Raw genomic sequence first — 16,696 nt, 5'->3', positions numbered from 1 at the left:
CAAGACCAAGTTCCCTTCACAGTAGCCACTTCCCAGGTTTGGGATGTACCTCTCAAGCCCAAAAATGTACAAAAAAACCAAAGATATGAAACTAAAAGCATCAAAGTTATTTTGAAATTCCCCATGGGAATTGGTAAAATCGATTCCCAACTTTAGAATGTCTAAAACATTGAGGTTTCAAAACTTTGCTCATAGATTACATTTGACATAAACCTCTGGGAATGAAGCAGTTGTGGTGGCTCAACACCAGGCAGGCAAACCAGCCCTGCTTGTAAGCCACACGGCGGGGCAGCTGGCCAAAGTGGCGCCGTCGAGGGTATTCCCTTCCTCCCAGCACAGAGCTCAGAAGCCCGGGCTGAGGGACCACGTGACGCCCGGATGACGTCAGCGCCCTCCAGCGCGGTTCTCAGTCAGATCCGCACTGAGAGTATAAGTACAGCCCAGCAGCCTGCAATAAACTAGTCTTCTCACTGAGCTCAACCCATCTGGTTGCGTGTGTTATTGCAGGAGCAGTGTAGCTGCCACTACAATTGGTGGCCCCGGCTGGTTCAAACATCTTTGAACCCATCGTGAGCGAGCCTGGGATCAGCGCTATACCCGTTAAACTGCCTGAATTCTGGGTTCAGGAGCCGGAGACCTGGTTTGGCCATGCAGAGGCTCAGTTTCACCTCCGCCAGATTTCGTCCGACATGACCAAATTCTTCCATGTGGTCGCTGCCCTGCACCAGGCCACCACCAGACTCGTGCTGCACCTCGTTCAGCACCCACCTATCGAAGACAAATACAAGACCATCAAGCGCGTGATTACCGGATCCCTCGGACTATCCAGGCACCAGCGTGCTGCTCAGATGGTGCACCTCGACGCCCTGGGGGACATGACCCTGATGGACGAGATGCTCATGCTCATGGGTGATCACACCAATTCCCCACTCTTTGAGCACATTTTCCTCGACCATATGCCCAGGGATATCCGGCCGCTGCTGGTCCAGGAGAGCTTCACCGACTCGAGGAAGGTCACCCAGAAGGCCCAAGGGCTATGGCTTGCACGATTCCCAGAGGGCTCAGCAGTCCAGCAGGTCACGAGGCACGGGCATGACCACGCCAAGCCTGCCCATAGCACTGCGGTAGAGCATCCGGCACCTGCAGGAGCCCCCAAGAGCCACAGCATCCACTCCAGGCCTCTGCTTCTACCTCCAGTGCTGGGGAGCCAAAGCTCAGAAGTGCCATCAGCCCTGCTCATTCCAGGGAAATAACCAGGCCGGTCACTGTTAAGGGCTGTGGCAGCTGGCAAATAACACATCCTCCTCTACCTGCAGGACTCAGTCAGCTGCCGACAGTTCCTCGTTGACAATGGAGCCCAGATCAGCGTCATCCTGGGCACGGCAGGAACTGACCTCGTGGTCCTCCCCTCCATGCGGCCAACACAACAGAAATCCGGACGTATGGAGACAAGACAGTCCACTTCCAGATCGGCCAATTAAATTTTGCGTGGAGGTTCACTGTCTCGTCCCTCCCGACCGCCATCCTGGCTGCAGACTTCCTCCTCGCACACGGGCTTCTGGTGGACATTCGAGGTAGGCACCTGGTGGACACCCATACCTTCCAGGCCGTTCGCCTCGACGCCTCCTTCTCGGAGCAACTGCAGATGGCCACGATCAGCACTCCCAGAGACGAATTCCAGCGAATCCTGGACAAGTTCCCGACACTCCTCAAGCCACAGTTCTCCACTGCCTTGCCACGCCACCGGGTGCTCCACCACATCCCCAGCCAGGGCCAGCCGGTTCACACCAAGGCACGCCAGCTCCCACCTGACAAGCTCCAGGTGGCGAAGGAGGACTTTTTGCACCTATTGGAATTGGGGATCATTTGGCGGTCCAACAGCCCGTGGGCCTCGCCGCTCCACCTAGTCCCGAAAGCCTCCGGCGGCTGGCGCCCCTGCGGAGACTATTGACACCTCAATGAGGCAACAGTTCCTGACTGTTACCCCATCCCTCACATCCAAGACTTTACGGCCAACCTGCACGGTGCGAGGGTTTCCTCCAAGGTTGACCTGGTGCGTGGATATCACCAGATCCCAGTGCACCCTGAGGACATACCCAAGATGGTCATCATCACCCACTTTGGCTTGTTCAAATTCCTGCGCATGCCATTCGGGCTCAAGAACACCGCTCAGACCTTCCAGCGCCTCATGGACTCTATGGGCAGGGACTTGGATTTCGTCTTTATTTATTTGGATGACATACTCGTTGCCAGCAAGGACTGGGCGCAACAAGGCCCACCTTCGCGCCCATTTCTCGGCCTTACCATCAACCTGGCCAAGTGCCAGTTCAGGAAGGAGTCCATGCAGTTCCTGGGCAATACCATCTCGGCCGAAGGAGCCACATCCGCCGCTGCGAAGGTCGCCGCTATCAGCCTCAAGGGGCTGCAGGCGTTCACAGGTATGGTCAACTTTTACAACTGCTTCAACCCGGGAGCTGCACGCATCATGCAGCCGCTATTCACCCTCATCGCAACAAAGCACAAAACGCTCGCTTGGAACCCAGAAGCCTGCACCGCAATAGAGGCCACCAAGGATGCCCTCACGAAGGCCACAATGCTCGCCCACCCAGACACCGACCTGTATGTGGCACTCTGTCAACGCCTCTGCCACAACCATTGGTGCCATCTGCAGCAGCAGGTGAATGGACATTGGAAGCCACTGGCATTCTTCAACTGCCTGCTCTGCCCGCCAGAACGCAAGTATAGTGCCTTTGACCACGAGTTACAGGGCATGTACCTGGCGGTGTGTCATTTCCACTATTTTTTGGAGGGGAGCACTTTTACCATCTTCACCGACCACAAATCCCTCACCCAGGCGCTTGCAATGGCAAAGGATCCCTGGTCGGCCCGCCAGAAGCATCACCTCTCCTTCGTGTCGGAATTTACCACCGACATTCGGCACATGCTTGGGAAGGACAATGTGGTTGCCGATGCACTCTCGTGACCGGTCATCTGCGCGCAGACGCCCAGCCTCTACTTCGACCAGCTCACCCAGGATCAGAAGTCTGATGAGGAGACGAGAGCCTTCAAGACCGCCATCATGGGCCTGCGGTTCCGAGACCTCCCGACTCCGAGCAGTGAAGACACCATCCTGTGCGATATCTCCAGGGCACCCTGCAACCAGTGGTTTCCCCAGCAGTGGCGCAGGCAGGTCTTCCATCACATCCACAACCTTTCACATCCGTCCATCAGGTCCATGGTCCGGAGGGTGGCAGAACTGTTTGTATGGCATGGGCTGCGGAAGCAGATCATGGGCTGGGCCAGAACATGCACCCATTTCCAGATGTCCAAGGTGCACAGGCACACCAGGGTGCCTGTACAGGAGTTTAAGCACATCTGGGAACGATTCAGCCACATTCACGTGGACATCGTCGGGCCCTTACCCGTTTCCTGGGGCAACCGTTACCTGTTTACGATGGTGGACCACACCACTCGTTGGCCCAAGGCAATCCCGATGCCAGACGCCTTCTCCGACTCCTGCTCCTGAGCACTGTTGCCTGGCTGAGTTGCCAGTGTCGGCGTCGCCGGTCACCTCACCAGCGATCAGGCGCCCAGTTCACATCTGCGTTCTGGGCACAGCTCGCCAACAGGTTGGGGATCCAGCTACACCACACCACGGCCTACCACCCGCAGGCCAATGAACTGGTTGAACGTCTGCTCCGCCACCTTAAGTCGGCACTCATGGGCCACCTCACCGGTCCCGACTGGGCGGACAAATTGCCTTGGGTGCTCCTGGGCATCCGCTCCACTCCCAAGAAAGATCTGCAGGCGTCATCAGTTGAGCTGGTCTATGGTGCACTGCTGGCACTATCTGGTGAGTTCGCCAACGCACCTCACAATCCCCAGCAGTTGCCGCACAAACTACTTCTTCACCTCAGGGCATGCTTGGACTTGTTCGAACCCCCACCACCGCCCAGGCATGGCACCCACTCATCTCACGTTCCCGGTGAACTGCTTTCCGCGGAGTAAGTTTTCATTCAGCGGGGGCCGACCGCGGCACCTTTGCAGCGACTGTATGAGGGGCTGTACAGGGTTGTAGAGCGTTCCGGATTTACATTCATGCTGGACATTGGCGGCAGGCGGGAGATGTTTACCGTGGACAGGCTGAAGCCAGCACACCTCGATCACACCAAGCCAGTAGTCGTAGCCTAGCCCAAGAAGCGAGGTCACCCGGCGAAAAGGACATTGGCGCCAGTTCTGGGGGGGGGGGGGGAGAGGTGCTGTGTGGCGGGCTCACCACTAGGCAGATGAACCTGCCCCTCTTGTAAGCCACGTGGCGGGGGACCATGTGATTCCCGGGTGACGTCCGCAGCCTCCAGCACAGTTCTCAGCCAGGTCCGGGCTGGGAGTATAAGTGCAGTCCAGCAGTCTGCAATAAACTAACCTGCTCACTAAGTTCAACCCATCTGGTTGTGTGTATGTTATTGCAGGAGCAGTGTAGCTACTGCTACACAGTCTTCATATCCCTTCCAACCAACACACAGCTGACAAATGATTAAGAAAGAGAGAGCATTACTTCCCCTCCCCCGCACAGTTCACTGATCTGAACCACCAGCAAGTTTACTTCCTGTAAGGCTAGTGCAGTTAGCTTTTACGCACCCCACCCATCTAGAGTGCTTCCAATCCCATTTATGATACATCTCTATTTAAACTAACTAGACCACTTTCTGAAAACCATTTGTGAAAGATTAATGGTGGTCTTTTGGTTGGGAACATCATCAAGCAGCCAGAGTTGTACCTCCATGGATTCATACTGTATCTATCCTAATTGTATGGGAGTTCCACGCCCAAGGCTCTATCTCTCGCATTCATAATCAACAGCCAAATCAGTTAAGGATTTGAAACCTCTGCTGGATTTAACACAGTAGTTAAAAATTCCATGCTAACTGATTGAGGTTGTTAAAGGGATGATGGTTAGGAATTCCTAATGAAGTCTTCAGCCCGAAATGTTTACTTTCTATAATCTTCCATAGATGTTGCCTGACCTGCTGAGCTCTTCCAGCATTCTGTTCTGCTCCAGTTTTCCACCATCTTGTCTATTGACGTTTGCAAATTTCTTAATTGCTAGAAAAAGAGAGCATTCCAGCAGCTCTGTACACAAAACCTCTTACAAACTTGGATTCTGACATCCATCACTCAAGAGAAACAAGTTGCATTAAAATTAAAGAACCTGAGCTACCAACAAATTAACACAAGTAACAAAAGAGTAAAAATCAAATAGTTTGAAGTGGAAAAAAATTGGGTGCCCTATTCAGCTCCTTGCAGGCAGCCAAGCAGTCCTCATTCATCAAGGTGAACTCATTCTCACAATGAATAAATTAACCACTCATTTCCTCCAAATTAAATAGTGTAGCTATGGAGCAGAACCAAGCTTCGTCTGTCCCTTTGAGACATGTGGCACAATTCTTCTTTTAGTCCTCACCTCACATCTCTTTGTAGCACATTTATAAATATGTTGCTTTCTGCTCTTACAAATACTCAAAAGTTTCTCCTCTTTCCACGCTGCTGTTTCATTCAAGTTGAACTCTTCTCATCCATTCTTTCCCTATTCAGTTTAAGGATTGGTTAGTAACAAATGGCTATTTAAAGCCACTAACATCCTGACTAGACTTTATCCCACCTTACTTCCTTGCAAGGGCATCTAGTAATTCTTTGAGTTTCTCTGGCTCTAATGTGTGACCCAATGAAAACACGCCACCAGCAGTTCCCATCTTTTCCTTTTTCATATCCACAAATCCTCCTTCTCCAGACTTGACAGGGCTCTCAATTGCAAAGCACTACAACTCTCACCCAACCTCCTTACAATGAATAACGTTTGGGTTTCCCCCCCTCCCCCTCATCTCCACATTCTGCAGATTGCTCCCCAATTCCCACCATCTTATAATCATCATGCTCCATTCCTCATTCGCTACTCCGTCCCCTTCCATTCCTCATTCGCTACTCCGTCCCCTTCCATTCCTCATTCGCTACTCCGTCCCCTTCCATTCCTCATTCGCTACTCCGTCCCCTTCCATTCCTCATTCGCTACTCCGTCCCCTTCCATTCCTCATTCGCTACTCCGTCCCCTTCCATTCCTCATTCGCTACTCCGTCCCCTTCCATTCCTCATTCGCTACTCCGTCCCCTTCCATTCCTCATTCGCTACTCCGTCCCCTTCCATTCCTCATTCGCTACTCCGTCCCCTTCCATTCCTCATTCGCTACTCCGTCCCCTTCCATTCCTCATTCGCTACTCCGTCCCCTTCCATTCCTCATTCGCTACTCCGTCCCCTTCCATTCCTCATTCGCTACTCCGTCCCCTTCCATTCCTCATTCGCTACTCCGTCCCCTTCCATTCCTCATTCGCTACTCCGTCCCCTTCCATTCCTCATTCGCTACTCCGTCCCCTTCCATTCCTCATTCGCTACTCCGTCCCCTTCCATTCCTCATTCGCTACTCCGTCCCCTTCCATTCCTCATTCGCTACTCCGTCCCCTTCCATTCCTCATTCGCTACTCCGTCCCCTTCCATTCCTCATTCGCTACTCCGTCCCCTTCCATTCCTCATTCGCTACTCCGTCCCCTTCCATTCCTCATTCGCTACTCCGTCCCCTTCCATTCCTCATTCGCTACTCCGTCCCCTTCCATTCCTCATTCGCTACTCCGTCCCCTTCCATTCCTCATTCGCTACTCCGTCCCCTTCCATTCCTCATTCGCTATTCCGTCCCCTTCCATTCCTCATTCGCTATTCCGTCTCCTTCCATTCCTCATTCGCTATTCCGTCTCCTTCCATTCCTCATTCGCTATTCCGTCTCCTTCCATTCCTCATTCGCTATTCCGTCTCCTTCCATTCCTCATTCGCTATTCCGTCTCCTTCCATTCCTCATTCGCTATTCCGTCTCCTTCCATTCCTCATTCACTATTTCATCTCCTCCATTCAGGAGCAAGCCAATTGGATTGAGGCAGATCTAATCATGATCCACATTTCTTCCATATCCCCTCCAATCTCACAGCTTTGCCAATCCCTACCTCTACCTCCACATCTCTCAAGAGAATTCCAAACATTTTTAACCCTTTGCAGAAATTTGTATGCCTCTCCGTCTTAAAGGGGTGACCACCATTTGGAAACTATGACCTGTAATCCCAGGAACCTCCTCTCAGCAAAACACTTCTCTCAGAATCTTGTACATTTCAATAAAACAATCTCTCACTCCTCTATACTTCAAAGTAAAGCCTGCTCAATCTTTCTCCAAAGGACGACTACTTCAAACCAGGGATAAATCAAGTGTACTTTCACTTCAATGTCTCCAACGCAGGGAAATCTGTCCTTAAATATCAAAATCACCCTAAAATGATAAGACAACAAAATGACTTGATCCAGTTTGTAAAAGTAGAGGACACATTTTTCTTGTTTATTTTTCATTGTGTGATGACATTGTTTAATAGTTTTATTGTATTGTATATGTTGGTTTTGGAGGGGGATGGGAAGGGGAGAGGGAAGGTCGGGAGAAAAAAGGGGAGAAAATGCCACTGTGTATATTTAAGAAGGAAATGTTTGTATATATTTTGGTTGATATAGTTCAGTGTGAAAAATAAAAAAAAATTATTTAAAAAATATCAAGATCACATATTACATCTGACAGTTCCACTAATCACAGGGAGAATGAACAAACTCCACACAAGTAACATGTGAGACGAAGATTAAATGCAGGCATCTGATGCAATGAAGCAGCTGATTTACCAACTGTCTGACACAAATAGGGTCTCCTTCACTGATTGGGTGACCACTTACTACTCAGGGTGCAAAGGTGACCCTCAATTTAATCCCCATCCTCTGCAACTCTGGCTTCTTCCACTCTTTCAAGTTTGAGAAACAGCACCTAGTTTTCTGACTCTGCTCATTATAGACTTCAAACTCAATGAATTACACAATTTCAGATCATTCATCTTTCTGGTTGTATCTGCAGTGGCCAGTTCTATAGACAGATGAACCTGTATTTTCCACCCCCCACAGATGCTGGTTGATTTGGTGAGAATTTCCAGTGTTGCTTTATTTCAGATTTTTGCAGTATTTTGTATCAGCATTCTTTTATTCCTTCCATCCCCTCTATTTTTATTCATCTCTTACTTGTGTTTCATGCAGCAGATTCTCACTGACAACATTTTAAATAGAATATTTAGCACATTCAAATACCAGAAAATAGCACTGCAAAAAAGCCAGAAGGCACAATTCAGCCTTGATGATTATCTGGCTTTGTTAGATTTTATGACAAATTATGGTCCAAGGTTTCACCCAAAAAGCAATGTTGTAAGAGCTATATAGTGTAACCAAGGACAATCTGAGGTTTTAGCTACAAGACTGTTTACACATTGCATTTTATATTGGATTCTACTTTATTTTACAGAAAAATAGCAGAAGTAACATGTTTCTGATCAAAGCAATATTTTTTTTCTGTGAAAGGGTTAACAAAATTCCCAAAATCTAATCAGAATATCTCCAACATTTTGTGTTTTAATTTTCCCCTGTATGGATGTGCCAAGATGTACCCATACTGTATATATTTTCTATACCAACAACAAACTTGGTTTCAACCAATTAATTGCCAGCACTTTGAAACATCAATAATTTTAAAGTACTGCAATGTAAGAATGTGTACAGGAATACACCATTTACAGTAATTATGAGTATTTAAATATAATTTACCCTTTTATAGCATAATTTAATGTCATTCTCTTTATAGTCTTTATTGCAACTTGCCTGTTTTGCAATGACAACTAGCTGCACTAATTATATTAATCCCAAATGATCAGGTAAAATCCTGAATCAGATCATAGGAAAGAAAATCCATTCAAATATTTGACTAATTGGAGAACATGAGTAAAACAGGGGTTGCAGATTCACTATTGAATATTGATATTGCATGGCTTCACCTAACACTGCAAAGCTGGCCTAAATATGTGCAAAAAGCACAAAACTCTTTATACCTTTTCAAATTACCCAATTATATGAATAATCACTTATTTAAATTTGCATAATTAAAATAATTACCCAATAGTACGATAGTAGAATTTTTTTTAATTTAAATATTATAAAAAAACAGACTGCGTTGCAGTAACATTTTTATAAGAACAAAAGAAACAGGAGGGGTAGGCCATCTGGCCCATTGAGCCTTCTCCATCATTCAATGAGATCAATGCTGATTTGATGATTGGCTCATCTCCACCTACCTGCCTTTCCCCATATCCATTAATTCCCCTACTATGTAAATACCTATCCAACCTCATCTTAAACAGATTTACTGAGGTTGCCTCCACTGCTTACAATTCTTCTTATTATATTGCCCACAAATAGGTAATAATTTTCCACACATTAATGGCCACTGAAAATCTCTGCATATCAACTGAAAATTACTTCCACTCAAAGCAATGGTTTAAAGACATTCAAGATGATTTAAAGGCACTCAAGCCTGTAATTATTAAGAACAAGTTCAAGCTAGAATCCACTAAGGGAAAGGAATCAAAAAATGATCATTTATTGTAGTTGTCAAACATCATACAACTGTATACCTCAAGATCAATAAAATTAGAAAGTACAATCACCATCTCATGTGAAGAAATAAGTAGATAAAACAAGTATAGTATATTAAAAACTTAAGTCTCACTCTCACTTCTAAATAATAAAGAGAAAACTCTCATAACAGTAAAAATAAAATATAGTTTTCACGACCAGTTTGCCCCAAAACACATAACCAAAGCACTATAGAGGTGCGGTCAGAGACAGACAACAGCTTCTTTCCTCGGGCAGTGAGGATGCTGAATGATTAAAGGAACTGCTCTCACTAACCATCCGAGACTCTCATATTCATGAAACGATATTTATTTGTCTATAGGAATACTTGTCCTGCATATATATTGCTTGGCTGTATGTGTGTTATGTCTGGATGCATGTCTGCATGTTTTGCACCGAGGTCCATAGAACACTGTCTTGTCAGGTTGGATATACAATCAGATGACAATAAACTTAGCTTTGACTTGGAAACAGGTCCTTCAGCCAATCAAGCACCCATTTTCTACTCATCCTACATTAATGCATTTTTAAAATCAAATTCTCCTCTCCAGATTCTACTGTTTGCCTACTTATGACAGGCAATTTATAGCAACCATTCAACTGGTTGACCCACACGTCTTTGGGATATGGTAGGAAATGGAAACAGTTGGGGGGGGGGGGAAGAAGAAAAGCGTGCAAACTCCTTGTAGAGACCATAAAAGGTCAGGATTGAAAGTCCGACTGTTGAAGGTGTGAGTGAGCAGCTTTACAAGCTGCACCACTGTCCCACAATGTCCTGCTTTAATGTCACTTTTTTATATTTAGTTGCTATTGGCGTGAGAGTGATTAAAATGCTAATTAAACTGGGCCTTTCCCAAGAACCGATGTGTACTAATAATATTAACAAAAGAGGAAACGAAGATTTAAAAATTATTCTGTGCTTGATCAGTCTGAGTTTCATTTTTGGAACTAGTACCAGAGGAAATCTTACTCTACCCCAGAAGACAAAATTGCCATGAAACCAGTGGTGCCAAAGTCAGATATGCAATCAGCATTCATACAAGAAATACTCAAAATGTGGACAGCAAACTCCATAGCACTATGGAAACAGTAATGATCACAAGACAGTGTGATTGCAGTAAAAACACCCAAAAATGCTGGAGGAACTTAGCCAGTCTCACAGCATCCATAGAAGGTAAAGATGTATCTTTACTCTTATGGACACCACGAGGCCATCTGAGTTCCTCTAGCATTGTAGTCATAACCACAAGGCTATGTGAAAGTTTGCTTCCAAAGGGTTTTTCCTCCTTGTATATTAGAAGACTGGCCAGGCACACATTGTGTGCACATGTGCGTGTAGTGGGGTCCAGAGAAATGCTGTATGGTCTGGTTGTTATGTTAATAATCTGATGACGACAAACTTAAACTTGAGTTAGGGGTAAGAAGTAGACCAGTAACATGAAAGGTTTAGAAACAAAGTTATTCAAACAATCAACAAATATTAAAAAAAGAATAAAATCATTCAAAAATTTCCAAGATCACTAAAATGTATCTGTTTCTCAAAGTAATTCTTCATTTGCTGCAGATCAGACGAGACACAGATTCCCCTGCATAGGTTATGAGGAATAGCCGCACTTTATTCTCAGTACTTGTACTCATATCAGCCTCTATCACATGCAAGATGCCTGCTGTCATACACCCCCTGCATGCATGTGTGATTCTAAATGGTTAGCTACAATGCAGGCCCAGCTAGGATTCCCTTATATAATCCAGGGCATTTTCATTATTAGAACTTGGAGAAGTCCGGCTTTCCACAACTAAATTACACATTTTCCAATGTTTCTAAATAACACTGAAGCAAAATAGACTCATTGTTGAAGCTCATCTTACTTGACTAGAACACAGCACAAAATTGGTTCACTGAACCAAACCTCCTATTATTTCATTTTCAGTACATTTCCATTAACTTTGCCGATTTGCTCCATTTCCATGCATTCTCTTTGTCCAAGATGTACAATGGCTAAATTTAATGACTGATGCATAAAAAGCTTATTCAAATACATTCTGTCAATGTGTTAGTCATATGAATAAGGGCTTTGGAGACTGTTGAGTACACACCCAAATATGACTCAAAGATTAAAACAGTAAATAGATAGTAAATTCACACAACTCAGATCTAACTTTGTAGCATAACCAACTCCAATTTGTTTATTTTAAATTTTTTAAATGTGCTATTCTAATCTAAAACAAAGCTATTATTTGCATACATTTATGGCAACATATTGAAAGCTAGAGAACATTTGCTTAAACCACTCGGTTCAAAGTTAAAACACAATGCTGGACAAACTCAGCAGGTCAGTGTCGTACATTTCGCAAAGAAAAAAAATACATAACCAACGTTTCAGGTTTGAGTCCTTTATCAAGATGTGGAAAAATGTCAGCAGGTGTCCGAATAAAAGAGTGAGGGGAACCCTAATCCTACTCTTTTGTTTGGAAAGTGCGACCATGCATCCCTTTACTCTTATTCAGAATTTGCGACTCCCCACTCTTTTGTACGGACGCCTGCTGACATTTTTACACACTTTAATAAACATCAGTTATATGTATTTTTACCTTTGCTACATAAAGTACCAGCAGCTCCTGGATTTCCTGGCTGTTTTCGTCAAACCAGTCCTTGTTTTTACTGGAGGAGAAGCCCAGTACCTCTTCAGTGGATTGCAGTATGGTAGTCTTCAACTGATCCCAGAGGGTTTCAGGGGACGGGTCCGTGAGGCGGGTTGCATCGTCGAGCTTTGCTTTGAGGTTTGCCTGGAAGTTTCCTCTCGCTTCGTCTGACTGCAGGTTTCCAACATTGAACCTCTTTCTGGGGGCTTTATTGTTCCTGGGCTTTGGCTTGAAGTGAAGGTTGAGCTTGCAGCGAACCAGCCAGTGGTCAGTGTGGCATTCCGCACTAGGCATGACCCTGGTGTGGAGCACATCTCGTTTGTCACTTTCTCGCACCAGGATGTAGTCCAGGAGGTGCCAGTGTTTGGATCGGGGATGCAGACGATGCCGCTTTAGTTGCCCATTCAGAGCCAGCTCTTCAGCGCTTGACGTCCTGCTTTGCGGAAACTGCCAAAATGTTTGGCCTGGAAGTCAGCCTGAAGAAAACTGAGGTCCTCCATCAGCCAGCTCCCCACCATGACTACTAGCCCCCCCACATCTCCATCGGGCACACAAAACTCAAAACGGTCAACCAGTTTACCTATCTCGGCTGCACCATTTCATCAGATGCAAGGATCGACAATGAGATAGACAACAGACTCGCCAAGGCAAATAGCGCCTTTGGAAGACTACACAAAAGAGTCTGGAAAAACAACCAACTGAAAAACCTCACAAAGATAAGCGTATACAGAGCCGTTGTCATACCCACACTCCTGTTCGGCTCCGAATCATGGGTCCTCTACCGGCACCACCTACGGCTCCTAGAACGCTTCCACCAGCGTTGTCTCCGCTCCATCCTCAACATCCATTGGAGCGCTTTCATCCCTAACGTCGAAGTACTCGAGATGGCAGAGGTCGACAGCATCGAGTCCACGCTGCTGAAGATCCAGCTGCGCTGGATGGGTCACGTCTCCAGAATGGAGGACCATCGCCTTCCCAAGATCGTGTTATATGGCGAGCTCTCCACTGGCCACCGTGACAGAGGTGCACCAAAGAAAAGGTACAAGGACTGCCTAAAGAAATCTCTTGGTGCCTGCCACATTGACCACCGCCAGTAGGTTGATATCGCCTCCAACCGTGCATCTTGGCGCCTCACAGTTTGGCGGGCAGCAACCTCCTTTGAAGAAGACCGCAGAGCCTACCTCACTGACAAAAGGCAAAGGAGGAAAAACCCAACACCCAACCCCAACCAACCAATTTTCCCCTGCAACCGCTGCAACCGTGTCTGCCTGTCCCGCATCGGACTTGTCAGCCACAAACGAGCCTGCAGCTGACGTGGACTTTTTACCCCCTCCATAAATCTTCGTCCACGAAGCCAAGCCAAAGAAAGAGAGACATAAAGTACACTGACCTGCTGAGTTGCTCCAGCATTGTGTTTTTACTTCAACCATGATGTCTACAGATTTTCATGTTTTACTCAGATCAAACTTGTTTGCTTTGAATCATCTGTGATTGAATTTTAAGAGCAGCAAGACGTGCTTTCCTCAAATTGAGACCACCAAAATGGTGTAATCCATCACAGTCCGGAACAAAGTAGTTCCCCTTCCTCAAATACGGTTCAGATTGGAAAGTTTAAATAGCAACCACAGCTGATGGGGCTGGTTTCTGCTTCCGCTGCACAAATAACTTTTGTTACACTTCATACTGTCCATCAGCACCAAATTCCAAATAATCCAATTACTTTAAATGTTATTTGGAGGACAGACCATTGGCCTGTACCCTGAAGTTCCATTTTCTACCCATTTATAACGGAATACTTTCCAAGATTTTACAAAGTCGTGAGGCTTCTGAATGTGGAGACTTCATCCTGGGACTAGGGGTGATAGTCATACAGCATAGAGTCCAATTTGTCCATGCTGAACACGCGAATATTGTGAACATTTGCTTGCATTTGGTCAATCTCCTTTAAGCCCTTCCACATATCTGTCCAAATCTTTTAAATATTGTAATTGTACCCACTTATATCAGTTCAAACTTATTGTCACATTATATCTAGTGTGAAGGTTGACAAGGATTTACTTTTACATGCAGTCCAGAATGTCAACTGTAAGATGTATCCAACAATACTAAGTAGAAAAGCAAAAATGCACAAACTTGGATGCCAGAAATCCAGACTTTCTTTTAAAATTCAACAGGAATTTGAATGTGTGCATAGGGGCTACAGATGCACAGCCACTTTGTTTTTTCTTTAAATCTGCTTGTTTTGATAGAACAAAGCTGAGTAAACTATCAAAATGTACTGTTCATCTCTTCTTTATTCATCCTTAAATTTGAATTTTAAAAGTACTGTGCTAGAATCTGGAAAATCTGAACAGACCCAATCTCTGAATAGTCTGGATTTTAGGCCTTCTACTGTATAGTGTGGTGTTAGTGATTGATTAGTTCATACCAAGGACAGCTTGATATCACTACCAAGTGGTACACTCACGAACAAGCCTGACGGCAACCGGATGAAATCATCTTTTGAACATGTTGGTGTTCTTTTACTCTTTAGAACCTTCTCCCCAAAAGGGAGAAGAGTGTGTGTCCAGGTTGGGCTTAAAGCCAATTATAATTGTAGGGAAATAGGTTCCCAAGGAATAGTACACAAAAGGATGGCTTGATCACTCATTACGAGTTCAGTGTGCTCAACTGAGAGGCAAATCGAGCAATATGCAAAGGAAGAGGAAAAAAGGAAAGGTACAGCTGGAATTGTTGAGTCAATGACAGAAAAAAAATGGAAAAGGCAGGGGAGTGAGGGGATAGAAGAAAGGGTGTATTGAGGATTGAGAGAGCATGGGTGAATGAAGAGGAATAGGACAGAGATTCGGAGATATGGAGAATAAAGGGGTAGGGTGGGGGAGCAGGAATGAGTTGTGGGAGACAGGGTAGTGGGATACAAGGTAGAGTTGAGGTAGCCAGTTGAAGGAGAGGGGAAGAATAGGGTCAGGAAGGGGAAGGAGGTGGCAGGTGGTGATAAGTGGAGAGAGGTTGCTGATGGAGTTTTGAGTGGGGGGGGGTGGCGGGGACCACCTGGCGGGGGGGGTCGAACCTCCTGGTGGTGGGGGGGGGAACCTGGTGGTGGGGGGGGGAACCTGGTGGTGGGGGGGGGAACCTGGTGGTGGGGGGGGGAACCTGGTGGTGGGGGGGGGAACCTGGTGGTGGGGGGGGGGGACCTGGTGGTGGGGGGGGGGGACCTGGTGGTGGGGGGGGGGAACCTGGTGGTGAGGGGGGGGAACCTGGTGGTGGGGGGGGGAACCTGGTGGTGGGGGGGGGGGAACCTGGTGGTGGGGGGGGGGGGAACCTGGTGGTGGGGGGGGGGGGACCTGGTGGTGGGGGGGGGGGGACCTGGTGGTGGGGGGGGGAACCTGGTGGTGGGGGGGGGGAACCTGGTGGTGGGGGGGGGGAACCTGGTGGTGGGGGGGGGGAACCTGGTGGTGGGGGGGGGGAACCTGGTGGTGGGGGGGGAACCTGGTGGTGGGGGGGGGAACCTGGTGGGGGGGGGGGGGGAACCTGGTGGTGGGGGGGGGGGGGAACCTGGTGGTGGGGGGGAACCTGGTGGTGGGGGGGAACCTGGTGGTGGGGGGGGGGAACCTGGTGGTGGGGGGGGGGAACCTGGTGGTGGGGGGGGGGAACCTGGTGGTGGGGGGGGGGAACCTGGTGGTGGGGGGGGGAACCTGGTGGTAGGGGGGGGGACCTGGTGGTAGGGGGGGGAACCTGGTGGTGGGGGGGGGGAAACCTGGTGGTAGGGGGGGGAACCTGGTGGTGGGGGGGGAACCTGGTGGTGGGGGGGGGAACCTGGTGGTGGGGGGGGAACCTGTTGGTGGGGGGGGAAACCTGTTGGTGGGGGGGGAACCTGCTGGTAGGGGGGGAAACCTGGTGGTAGGGGGGGAACCTGGTGGTGAGGGAGGGGGAAACCTGGTGGTGGGGGAGGGGGGAACAGGGCTGCGAAAGATGGCTGGGGGCAGGGGACGTGTGCGAGGGGTTGAGGAGGCCGCCGGCGGGATGACAGGGCGGCAATGGGGCGAAGGCAGCACCGGGGACGGCCGGGCTAAACCCACGGCTCTACGGGCAAGTGCAGGGAGCGGTCACGGTTAATCCTCGCCCGCCCTCTCTTACCACTACGGCGTGAGGAAAGACCAGGGCTCGATCCGAGGCCGCAGCCTACCACCCGTCCGCCATCACCCAGCAACGCCCGGACAGCCAGGCCCACCCTCCACAACCCCACAGACTTCCGTCAGTCTCTGCAAGCCTATTGGCTGCCAGACCCGTCAGTTAAACAGCTGCCACTTCCGCCTCTTGCCGGATGACGTCATGGTTGCCCCATGGAGAAACTGTCGGCAATTCGGAGCAAATCTTGAACATCATGGGGCAGAAAAATTGTTATAATGGTCATTAATAAAAGATTAATATGAAACGGACGGTTAAACAAAGCAAAAAGGAGATTGTTGTC

The 16,696-nt window shown here is 47.9% G+C and overlaps 1 protein-coding gene across 1 annotated transcript in view; it reads right to left on the bottom strand.

The window, feature by feature from the left end:
- Positions 1–16,472, bottom strand: part of wasf2 (WASP family member 2) — a 46,915-nt gene extending 30,443 nt beyond the window's left edge. Inside the window, exon 1 of the mRNA XM_069895113.1 lies at positions 16,363–16,472. The gene's annotated coding sequence lies outside the window, so the exon portion shown is untranslated. The remainder of the gene's footprint in view (positions 1–16,362) is intronic.
- Positions 16,473–16,696: the final 224 nt, after the last annotated feature.

Source organism: Narcine bancroftii, chromosome 8, assembly GCF_036971445.1.
Source record: "Narcine bancroftii isolate sNarBan1 chromosome 8, sNarBan1.hap1, whole genome shotgun sequence".
Taxonomy (NCBI): domain Eukaryota; kingdom Metazoa; phylum Chordata; class Chondrichthyes; order Torpediniformes; family Narcinidae; genus Narcine; species Narcine bancroftii.
This window is presented reverse-complemented; position numbering and strand designations above follow the sequence as displayed.